The sequence below is a fragment of the Notothenia rossii genome (assembly GCF_949606895.1).
Source record: "Notothenia rossii genome assembly, chromosome: 2".
Lineage (NCBI taxonomy): Eukaryota > Metazoa > Chordata > Actinopteri > Perciformes > Nototheniidae > Notothenia > Notothenia rossii.
This window is the reverse complement of record NC_136904.1, coordinates 38,738,392-38,751,420: the sequence shown is the minus strand read 5'-3', so window position 1 is coordinate 38,751,420 and position 13,029 is coordinate 38,738,392. Positions and strand designations below refer to the sequence as shown.

At 42.8% G+C, this 13,029-nt stretch overlaps 1 long non-coding RNA gene across 1 annotated transcript; it reads right to left on the bottom strand.

The window, feature by feature from the left end:
- Window positions 1-203: 203 nt before the first annotated feature.
- On the bottom strand, window positions 204-1,094 carry LOC307029347. The gene is made up of 3 exons (XR_013805303.1): window positions 945-1,094; window positions 493-553; window positions 204-410 (listed from the first exon to the last, which is right to left on the bottom strand). It is a non-coding gene; the product is annotated as an uncharacterized lncRNA (long non-coding RNA).
- Between the last annotated feature and the right edge of the window lie 11,935 nt (window positions 1,095-13,029).

Below are 13,029 nucleotides of genomic sequence, written 5' to 3'. Positions count from 1 at the left end.
GTAACAGCTAACATCACTGCCCCTCCACCCGTAACATCACTGCCCCTCCACCTGCCAACATCACTGCCCTCCACCTGCCAGCACCCAGCCAGAGGAGCGCAAACAACAAAAACAAGCAAGGTGTCCCGTCATGTACCTGGAAGTTTGGGTTGGCAAAATGGAGTAAGAGAGGGACTTGAAAAACCTTGGTGGCTCTCTACTCATGTTGTTACAGTTGTCTTGGTTGCAGCTCTCAAGTTTTTTTTTGTTGCCATTTCCACATCTTTAGAAAATATGAAATAAATGAAGTGAAATCAACCTCTTCTCTGGAGAACAAACTTTGATTTCTCTGTCTTGTGAGTTTGCAGTCTTGCAGTTTTGCTCCTCCACCTGTAACATCACTGCCCCTCCACCTGCCATACAGTAGGTTACTAATAAGATTACTTATATAATACAGTGATAGAATACATGTTTAGTATGCTTACTTATATAAAACAGTAGTATTAAACTTACCTTGTGTTTTCACTCTCACTTAAGTCCCTCTCCCTTTGCCATCAATCCAAAATCAGCTGAGCTGCAACATTATACTGACAGGTAATAATCAACATAATCACAAGGACACAATATGGCTCTGCTAAAAACACTCACTCTTACACGCACCAAAGTTATATTTATCTAATATTTAACTCCCTCCACCCCCGCATACAATCCCTTTTTAGAAGCCCCTCTTCTCTAATTCAACAACTTTGGACGAAATGACATTAAGAGAACGGAATTTACAATTAAAAGGCTGTTCAACGTGTGTTGCTAACTTGATCCGGAATCCTAGCTTTATCTGTTATCTGTAAACGTTCCCTAAATCTACTAATTAAGGGATAATCCACTGACATCCTTTAATACACATGTTAATTTGAATCAGATGTACTGATAATATCCGCAATATAAATCTTTCAACTTCTTCTTACCTTTAAAAGTCCGTCACGAACGATCTATTATGCTGCAACTCTACAGCTCTGCTAGCCTTGGCGCTAACTTCCGGGGAACGATTGAGAGGCTCCACGATCCGCCATTGCTGTAAAAAAGTGGTCCATTGGAGTGAACGGAGATGACGTAACTCTCAGTCTATACGGCGCTGCTTGTACCCTGATGCTAAATTACTACTAAGCTACATATGAAACATTCAGCACTTTTCTATAACTTATGCTGCGTTCACACCGGACGCGATGCGAATATTCGCTTCGCTCTAAACGCTCGAGTTTCACCGCGGCTGCCAGCTGTGTTTACTCGCATCATTCAAACAAGACGCGCTGGCTCGGGAGCTACAACTACAACAAAATGATCATATTTTACCGTGATTAAATTGTAATTCACATTTCTAAATGATACCGAAGTAACAACATACTGATACCGCAGTGTTTCCCCTACCATTGTCTTGGCGGGGCGCTGCGCCCTGCCAACGGAGCCCCGCGCCCTGCCTGAAATTCAAGGTGTTTTTTTTTTTGTTTTTTTTTTATTATTTAAAACAAATATATATATGTATATATATAGCACCAAATTGCAACTGAAGTAATCTATCTACGGTCACTTTTCACGTTCAACATGTGCTCTTTTATTAAATAAATTAAACGCCTATGTTATTTATCCAATGTGCATGTTTCAGTGTCCACAGCCTTGCGTATTCAAATTCTCCCTCCGCTCTGTTTCTGAAGGGCGGGGCTCCGCTTCCCCCCAACACACACGCGAATGCACACACTCACTATTAGTAGAGCGGATAACCATGAAATTGTGCACTTTTTGAAAGAAACATGAAACTTCTACCATAGTTAGTTTATACCATGAGGTTTATTTTCAGATGTGGAGGGAAGTCAGATTTGACCTCTGAGGCCCGGGAGAGGTCAAATCCAAGATGGCCACCAATAATACTCAAAAATGCCTCACTTTGGAACCAAACACTGTAGAAAAACACTTAAGGTGTCATTTCCCACACATTTTAGGGTGCCCATTCTGTTGGTGATACCTTTGAGACCAATAGAATTCAAGAAAATGCATTTAGATCAATGTGGAGGTCAAATAATGCAAACATAGGGTGGTGAACGATGCAAAAAGGTAGTTTATTTTCAAAATAATAACAGTAATGATAAGGTTAATAATGATGTCAATAACAATAATAACAATGCCAATAACAACAGTCATTGAAATAATAAGTAATTTTTTAACTGATTTATTATTTAACTTTTTAATCATCATCAAGGGACGGAGAAGTGGTTAACAACACCACAGTCCTTTCATGTCAGGATCACATATTGGTAGTGATCAAAAATCTTAACAGTCCCCAGAACAAAAGCAGAGATCTGTACACTTAAGTGCAGCTTTGACACATGAGCACCGTCCAGTGCACCCTTTCTGACAGTTACAGCGGATCAGCTCATGGCAAGACTTTGCTGCTTCAGGGAGAGTTGTCCAGAGTGGCTGCCACCCAGTGGTTTCTTTTGTCCAGCCCCAATCAGATGGCTCTGGCATCTCTGGGTCCAGGACCAGTGACTGGTTCCAAACGTTAGCCTGAAAGCAAGTACGCTTGATGTGCTGTTTGAGGGCAGCCTGGGTTGGAGGGATGTTTTCTAAACTCCTGGACTTCTGGGAGAAAAGCTGTTTCCTGGCATCATTCACTTCCATGCACTCACTCGTTCGGTCATACATGAGCACCACAAATCTTTCCAGCAGTAACATGGAATCTTCACTGACCTCACTTGGCATGCACAGGAGTTCCTGGAAAGCATCACTGACCTCTGGGAAAGACTTCCATCTCTCCCAGGCAATCTTCTTTCCACGGCCAGCAAATGCAGACACGGTGTCACATCCAGTGAAAGCGTGAAAGACAGGGAGAGTCAGGCATTGGATAGGAGTCATTGTGGCAACCATTTCATGAATAGCGATAAACCGGAAACTCGACCCAACACCAAAGGAAACCCACAGTTCATCGGGAGCTATTTTGCTAAAACAAGCCACTGCCAACACCACCACATCTGTATCAACGGTACGTATGGTCACCTTCTTACAACCTTTATGCACAGCGTCTGCCACATGCAGAAGTAGCCGGGTGTCTGCCTCTTCTTGTGAACATGGGGCAAGGCAGGTCACACATGAATCGGCAGGAGAGCAGAGGACTCCAGTTCCATCTGTTGCATACAGTTCCTTGCCCTGTGCTACTGGCAGACTTACGGCTTCTCGGGCCAGGAAGGAAAATAACTCTGTTTTGTTTTCATCACATCGAAGGAAGTCTTTCCAGTTCTTGGGCATCACAGTAAGGGGAGCCACCCTTTTCCTCTTGCCATTTCCCCTCTTCTGTCTTGTTGAAGCTTTCAGGCTGGCAGATAGGTATACATCCCAGACAAGGTCAACACGGATGCTTACCTCTAGTTGAGCAGAGATGTATGGTATGAACACTGTTTCTCCATACTCTTGAAATGTTCTTGATAACTTTGGATTCAGCATTTGAACCACAGCTGCACCATCTAGAATTACTGCATCAGTCTTAGGAACACTCTTGATTTCAAGCAGATTTGACTCCAGGCAGCGAAGCAGATCTGCTTTAACCCCGAACCGAAGTTTTCCTCCACTTGACAGAGCTGGAGGTGCTGCCTGGTTTTCGTGGGAAAAGAAGTGGTTGATGTCTCCATCTCGTGTTTGACATGAGATGTACAGCCTTGAAAAAAGACCACAGTCACTCTTCAGTGCAGCGAGTTGTGCTTTCTCTTTTGATTTGACCTTCACAGGTGGTCTGCTGAATAGTGGCAACTTTTTTTTTGGAAGAGGGTGTGTGATAGGTGTTGTACACCTTTCCAGCCTTTGGGTCACAAACTCGGTGTACTGCTCCTCACCAATGGTATAAATCCTTCTTACAGTATCAGCAACTTGGGTATCAACGATGTCTCTTGTGTCAATGACTAAAAGATCTTGGCTGTGTTCTAGAAATGGAATCCCCATCTCTTCCAGCACCGTGACAAGTGCCTTAACCTCCTTCAGGAATGTGGCTTGCACTCCAGGTTGCTGGTCATGGTGTCTAGAGTCACTGGGTCCATGCTGTTGGTGTGTTGCCTGTTCTTCAAACTCTTCCGCTTTGTGTGTGTGATGGATGCTGCATTAGTGAGATTCCAGTGCCGTGGAAGGAATCTTTGGCTGTTGCAGAACTTGGGTTATGGTCTATATTGTCCACAGCTCCTGTTGTGAACAGTCCATTACGCAACTTTGGTGGGCACACAACATCTTCCATCCTAAATTGCTGGCAGACACCATTGGCAATGTTTGATGTGACTTGCAGCAGCCTGTCATAGGAAACACACAATCCCAGGTTGAACAGTGTGTCAACTAACCCCCTACTTCGTGTAACTGCATGGATCTTGAGGGACAGATATAGAGGGAGTGGAGTTTCTCGGGTGTGCCTTGTACGTGCTGAGCTTGGTGAATCCATGTTCCGTGCCTGCTTCTTACTGTTAAAGACCATCAATTGGGAGATTGTTAGGGCAGGTTTTGTGGTGGTCTGATGCTTAATGTTTGTACCATCAAGTACCATGTTGACGAGAGCCAAGAGAGATGGTGGCACAGCCCTCTGCTGGCAGTTTTCTTGGAATGATCCGTCAAAAGAGAAAGACGAACCAAAGATTTCTTTGCGCACTACTTGTGCTGCTCGCATTAAGTGCATGGCATCACTGTCAGTTTGACAGGCTATCATGAGAGCTGGTCCAATGTCATTCTCAAAACTCAGAAGTGTGTCTCTTCCTTGTGAATGTGCCCTCAGATGTGGAAGCTCAGAAAGCAGTCGTTCTTTCAGTCTGGTGGTGTGAATCCGTTTATCTACAGTCAGACCAAGTTGTTCCAGCCTGGTCTTGTACAACTGAGCGATGTCAGTCAATTTCAAGACAGGGGAAGTGTTCTCATCACTGTTCTTGTCTTCCAGATATGCCACTAACTGTGCAAAGGCTATGCCATGTAGGCAAGTATCATCTCCATCATTGTGTTTAGATGCAGCCTGCCTGGCTTTGTTGTACAATGAAGACAGACAGCGATGATGGTACTTGGCCTCAATGGCAATCATGTCACCCTCTGCGAGCTTGGCCAACAGAGCAGTGTCCTCAAGCTCAAGGGCACACTTCCTCACATTTCTGTCAATGTTGTAGGTTGATGCATTATGCAAACCTGAGGAACCTGCAGCAGGCTCATTGCAAAAGAAGCAAGTAGGTTCTGTGGACTGTGAATGGCTGTGGGCAGATCGCGTGTGTACAGATGAGGTACTTTGTTGTTGTGCTGTAGTTAATTTCCCCCGACTTAGCTCATCATATGCTTTTTTGTTGAATTTTAGCCGACATCTCTTGTGCCACTCTGCCTTGTGTCTCTTCAAAGTGGATTCTATGCCATCTCCATCATCTAATCGCTCCAGGTTGAGGTCCATTGGCATATGCTGAAGGGTATGGAACCGGAGAAGGTCTTCTGTGAGGGATACATAGCCACTACCAACAGACTGTTTATATTTGTTTCTGAGAGGACACTGTAAAGGTTCATCTGTTTTGACTTGACAGAGGACACAAATGTCCCAGTTAGTGCTGGGGGGTGGCTTGGATTGCTTGGATAACGAGGGCTGGGTAGGGACCATCAAGCTGTGACGCTTTGACATGGTGAGGGTTAAAATTCCAGCAAGACGTGGGAATCTGAAAAGATAACAATTTAACATTGTATTAAACACTGTTGTCATTGTGTCATTCGGTTTTTGTAGGGTTAGGTTAAACCAAATGACACTTAATGACAATGATATGACATATATGTGTCATATATATATGACATTGACATAATGTTTTGTTACTGTTATGACAGGTAAAATGTTACCCAAATTTGACATAATAACCAAGTTGACATCTCTAGAAAATACTCTGTTCAATCATTAAACTACTCAGCTCAAACAGAAATGTTCCAGACTTTCTTCTACTTAAGCTAGGATAATTATTTTGATCACGCTAGCTAGCTAGCTAGCTAGCTATGAGTTTTCCTCGCTAGCTAGCGAGGAAAACTCCTTCCTGGCTACAGTCAAATTCAATACATTCGCATTCAAAGGCATATATTAATATTAATATTGTTTTTAATAATATTGTTTGTTCATAGTCAATCTTTTTACCTGTTAGAAATGTCCGAAGTGTCAGAAGTGGCATTCCTGAATACTTCTCACCATGTTGTCTAGCAACAACCCCTCGAATAAGTAGGCTACTGAAGCTTTAGAGCAGGGGGTTTTCAACCAGTGGTCCGCGGTGGTATTGCAGGTAGTCTGTGGAAATGGTCTAGGGGGGTCAACTGCTGATAAATCTGTGCTGAGAATGCATACAAATATCCACACACCCCATGAAATAATAACTTATAACTAAATAATACTGAGACTACAAAGAAATCAATTGAAGAATGTTCTTGGGTACATAAAAAATAAATATTTTGATATATTTTTACCTTGACTTTAACATAAATGCATTTTCTTGAATTATATTGGTCTCAAATGTATCACCAACAGAATGGGCACCCTAACATTTGTGGGAAATGACACCTTAAGTGTTTTTCTACAGTGTTCGGTTCCAAAGTGAGTCAGTTTTGAATATTATTGGTGGCCATCCCCGATTTGATTAGGTCAAATCTGACTTCCCTCCACATCTAAAAATAAACCTCATGATATAAACTAACTATGGTAGAAGTTTCATGTTTCTTTCAAAAAGTGCACAATTTCCCTTGATTTGAGGGCTTAACCGCTGTACTATATCAGAGACAAGAGCGGAGGAAAGGAGGAGAACAACAGCTCTGCTGTCTGCCCGTTTGTGTGTCCCCCCAGTTTCAAATTCGTTTATTATTATTTTTTAACCGCAAGCCGTTATCGTCACGGGAGAAGGACACACACAGCCTGCCCAGGTGGACGCGCGCGAACGCGACAACGAACGTAGCGTGCGCATTGTAAAAATAGCTCACAGATGGTGAGCAGGTACCGCGGTTTTGAACTACAGTATTGAATTTGACAGAAAACAACAATCAAACGCCAGCAGAAGAATAGTCTAATGAGTTGGGTGAATAAAAAGACAGGAGATGTGAGTTGGTTTATTCAGTAAATTAGCTCAGGATAATTGGATGTTCTGTCTACACCTGTTGATGTGAGGCTAATGCAGGATTTGCTAGCTTGATGCTACCGGCATTTAGCGGCAGTGACTCAACAAATTGCCACTTAAGATTTATCGTCAGCAATGTATGACAAGCAGACTGCTTGTTTAATGTTAGACTCACACCAATAGCTCAATATGATCATAACACGATTGCTTTCATATCAGAGATCAGATGAGGTGGAGCTGCCTCCAGCAATAGAGGATGAGGCAGAGAGAAGCAGCAGCAGCAGCGGCACGGGGTTGCAGCAGCAGGTATGTTATGCTGTAGTCAGGTGATTTAAATGTATCAATGAAAGGAAGAAGTGTAGGCTACATGATAAGAAGGGAATACAGTTTGAATTAAAGTAATAAAGTACAGTGTAACACTGTACTTTATTACTTTTTAATGTACAAATACTTTGTTACTGTACGACAGGGGTCGGCAACCCCTGGCACGCGTGCCAGCATTGGCACGCGGCACCGTAACCAGTGGCACACTAGGAATAAGTGGAATAAGTGTGCAAAATATTTAAATTGTATTTTCGGATCCTGAACGAGACCGCCGCCAGAGCGCGTTACCTGCAGAAGGAAGCCATGCACGCAACGCAGCCCCGCTCTTTTTATCTCCAGGTGACTTTCTGCCGCTTTCCTCCGCGGTGCAGTGCTGATCGTTTCAACACGGAGGAAAGCACTTCTCTAATTGCAGTACCCATAAGGAGCTGTACAAATGCCGCAGTTTTTGCGTGGCTGTGTATTTAGTTGAAAGCCCAGTGGCGATCAGCTCATTTCTCATCGAAATAATATGCTACAAAGGGGCGGACTGGCCATCTGTGTGTTGAACTTTCCTGTCGGCTCCCAGACCGTAGTCGAGGAGGGCAGCAGCAACAAGCTTCAGGTTCAATAACCCACTTTAGCTTAAATGCCTGGAGAGAGGCGAGCTCTTCTTGGGAGGCCGTTGCATTTATTTAGCTGTTCTTCTGTTTCACAAAATACATCACAGACCTCTGTTTTTCTGCTGCCTCGTTTCACTTCCAGAAACATACACACGTTCCCTCACTGTCGTTGAACCATCCACACACACACATGCACAAGCCACACCCCTCTCTCTCTCTCTTAAAGGGACGCAGCGAGGCTCCCCCGCCCTCCTGCTGATAGTTGACGAGCGTCAAGCTCCTCAACCCCCCCCCCCCCCCCCCCACACGTTGATAATTCTCGATCGTTGGCACGCTGATCATTTTTTTTCTTTCAAATGGCACTTCATATCAAAAAGGTTGCCGACCCCTGCTGTACGATATCAATAACAATAATCCACAATCTGGGTGCCCCGACATTTTTTTTCGGGGTACCCGAGCAGCACCCTGTCAAGGCAGTAAACCTAGGGGAAACATTGTACCGGTTAGTAAAAACCATGAATTAATGCTTGACACGTCTGCAGACAAGACGGCAGGCGAAAAACCTTTTAAAATGCTTGTTTTCTGAATGGAGATTGGGCCAACCAGGCTAAGCTAATGTTGTATATGCTCATTCCACACTCATAACAACGGCCTACAGACATAAATAAACCAGCGACTGTATTCGCCATGACACAGACAGTCTGTGGTTTGTACTTGTTTAACTTTCGTCCAGTTTCTGAACAGATATGAGCATGAGCGCCGCCAGGATTTTTTTGCTGCAGTAGCTTAGCAGTTGCTATATGACAGCACGGCGTTGCTAGTTTTTTTTCATTTATAATTTTCAAAATAAATAAACAAACAATACCAGTGGGCCAAGCACGAGCCTGTTCATATTGTAGCGTTCACCGCTATTCAAGATCACAGATCACTCTAGCCTTCAATGTCGAAAACGTTCTCTTTATTTACAGAACCAATCAATACAGAACCAATCAATAGTATAACACTTTTCCCCACACTCGAACACAACTCCTAGCGTCTCGTACTCCCTGCCTGCACACACCGGAAAACGCACACACACACACACCTGGAAGGTGTAACTCCCACAAACAACATTGCCTATATAACTTAACTTTACAATGTAATAAACTTACTAAACTGTGCACATCTGATCACACACACACACACACACGTGTACACACGTGTACACATGTACGTGAAAAGGGGGGCAGAGCCACTCACCAATGGGTCACATCTGTTACAGCAGGACAATGCGTCTGTTGTTGTGGTTCAAAGCAAACACGTCTATGACCTCCAGCACATCCAGGGCTCTTGCTCGTTCGGCATTGATGGACAGCAAAGCCAAATTGCTATTCCTCAAGTCCCCGCTGTTGCTCCTCATGTAGTTTTTCACGCGCCGCAAACAAGAAAAGCTGCGTCCGCAGGTTGCAGACGTGACAGGCAGTGTGACCGATATACACAAAAGTCTGTGCAAATCAATAAATGCGTCCTTGTATGGCCGGAGAAGAGAGAAATTCGTGCGTGGTTTTCACAGTTTGTCCCTGCTGCTGCTGCTTCTTTCCGTCAAGGAGCTGTCGAACTTGGTGCAGTTCTGCAGACAGGTTGTCCGTTTTTACCCCATAATACTGGGCCATGGGTGATAGGTGCTCCAGCTCAAGGAATGACTTGTGAGTTGGATTTAAGGCAGACGTGCCCTGCAGCACGCCACAAGATTCAGACGAAAACCGCCTTTTCATTTCATTGACAAGTCTATCAATGACAGGGTAGTAGCAGTGCTTGCGGATGTCATCAGAGGAGGTGAGAGGTGGAAGTTTTCCTGTTAGAGCATCAACTACAAACTCCTGTAGGTGGCATGCAGGCTGAGTCTGACGTCGCTCTTGTCTCAACTTGACGGGGATGCCAGTCTTGGTGGAGAGGGCGTGTGCGTTGTCCAAAATTTCCTCCCATGATTTTTCATTTCTCTTTTCGGAGAGGGATGTAATTACCGACTCAACAAGATCCGTAGCAGAGGCCAGTTGCAGATCTGGGGACTGTAAATGGTCGGACAAGAATTTGGTGGCTTGAAACATATCCTCAAATAGAGCGAGTTGCACAGCAAACTGACCGTCTATCAGTGCCTTCACTGCTCTGGCTTCTGTCTTCCTGCGAGCGTTTGACTGCGTGATGACCTCATCGAGTGTGGCACAGATAGCTGGCAGGGTTTTCTGAATGGCCCACAGTGCTGAATACTGACAAGCCCATCTAGTGTCTGACAGCTTTTTTAGTTCAACTCGCTTTTCTTTTGGTTCAAGTTCCTTTTGTTTTGTATGGAAAATGTTGTGCACAACAGAGCCAGAAAAGAAATTATACAGCATCTGCACAACTTCCAAAAAAATCCCCTACTGGTCTTACATTCTTGACACAGTCAACTAAAACTAAATTAAGCCGGTGGGCATGGCAATGTACATAAAGGGCCTGTGGCACCTCCTTCCGAAATCTCTCCTGCACACCGTTATTACACCCCGACAGCGGCACCGTCGTAGCATTGGCCAATGCACATGTTGTGATCAATGTTGCATTTACTGAATGTCTGTTTGATCGTTGTCAAAAGTGAATCTGCGTCTAGTCCATCAGCTGGGGTGAAGTGAAGGAACTCCTCCTTTATGCCATCGTCATGTATATACCGCACTGCCACAGACACCTGCTCCTTTTTACTCACGTCTTTGCTCTCATCCACCATCAGTGCAAACACTCCAGCTTGCTGTACTTCCCCGCTGATTTGATCCCTGACCATATTTGACATCAGCTCAATTAGCTCATCTTGTATGTCGTGGTGTGTGTACTTTGCATTTCTTGGATTGTCAGATATTTTTTTTCCCACAGTTTTGTCAAACTTGCCAATCAGGTCTAAAAGTTCGATGAAGTTCCCCCTGTTGGCTGCTTCACTCTCCCTATGCCCCCGTCGTGCAATGGTTTGACACGCAGTGTAACGCAATGCTTCCACAACTGCCCCCATATATTCCCTGTTTTCACATACAGTTTTTGAATGTCCCTCGCTGAGTGCGTTGCTGATTTTTGAGCCGCTCTCTTTCCTTATTTTAAATTCAGACCATGCATCCATGGCACATTTATGTCCACTGCTCACATCATGTGTAAGGAATGACTGCGTAGCTTTAACCCAGGTGCTAAATCCTTCATGGGTAAAGGCGGTTTCTTTATGGAACCGGTGTCGGTACCAGATGTGTTCGGGGTACCATATGTGTTCGGGGTCCGTCTCTTACCAGTGACGTCACGACGTCACGACGTAATGACGTCACGCATTGTGATTGGCTGTACAGTAATTTACCCACGCTGTCTAGAGTATAGAGGGTTTTTTTGATCATTACATTACATTGTATTTAGCTGACGCTTAAGTGCATTCGACCAACAAGATAAAAACTTGAAGAAATACAATAAAACTTGAAGAAAAACAAAGACGAATGAGGAGAAGAACAAGAGAAATTGAAGGTAAGAAGTATATAACCTAATATGGTATGTAATATGTAATATGTTCAGTGCCGTTGGTACGTTAGTTCAAACAGTAACAACGGACTATTTTTCTTAGCGTATGCATGTCAATTTAAATCAATACATACAACTATTTCACATGTACAATATTTTCTTAGCCCTAATACTTAATACTACTTATTTCGTTTTGATTGTTATATTTGATTATATTATATATTATCAATACATTATATATTATATATCAATATGATATACTTTTCTATATAATAGATTATCATAAAAAGTATTTATTAAGTAAGGGATAATGTGCAGCAATCACAATCAAGTCCACAATCGAATCCATAAAGACAAAGTAAATCTGTTTTACAGTTGTTTCATATGTATGTTGAGAGGTATCCATATATCTCTTCATTTTGCTCTCAAAGTGCACCAGATTGATGCATTTAACTTCAATATTTAAAAAAAATCACTCCAAAGGGAGTGCTTGTTCTTCCTTCTGTCTGTCTGAATCTGTATTCTCATGTTCCGATTAACCCAGCCAAATTTTTCTTTTGTGTCTTGATGTGATCTTGAGTCGAGGCTGATCCTCTTGCTGTGGTCCCGCATGAGGGTCTAAGGACAAAGGGTGTCGTTTTCTTCTCATACTGATATTCTGAACAAACTGCTGTTGTATTAGCTGTAAAATGTCTTTACTGTAGGGTATTTTTTATTATTTGTACAGCACTTTGGCTCGACCAAAAATCGTTTATAAATGTGCTATATAAATAAAACTTGATTTGATTGATTTGATTTGAAAGGGTGTGCGCCAAGGTTCCATATTAGGACCAATAATTTCACCATATACTGTATGTAAATAATCTCGAATAATCTTTCAAATGCTGCTTTCCATTTTTATGCAGATGATACTGTTATTTATTGTTCATCCTCTTCTATAGAGCAAGTCTTGATTTCCTCCAGTCTGCCTTTGATGTTATTCCATCCCATTTATCTCAACTCAAGTTAGTATTAAATGCAGACAACTCCAAACTCATGATATTCTCAAATCGCAAAAAGTTAACTTATTTTCTCCCCAACATTTGTACTGTTCAAGGGACTGACATTGACATTGAAAGGGTCACTACATACACATATCTAGGTTTTATTATTGATCAGAACTTATCTTTCAAGTCACACACTGAAAATGTTGTTTTAAAATTAGGTTTCTCCTTTCATACAAGGAAACATTTGATCTCTGCAACGTTTTTACCAGTATTGGATTCTGGTGATCTGCTTTACATGAATGCCTCTGACCAGTGCCTAAAGAGTTTGGATACTGTGTACCATTGTGCATTATGTTTTATTACATATATATATATTGTGAGTTTGGAATAAATATGCACTTCATGAAAATTATTAGTTGGTTACTGTTAGTAAAAAAACAGTAAGGTTAATACTGGATGTTTGTTACACTTGGATATGTTTTCTGTAACACTTGTAACATAATTATTCTCCAG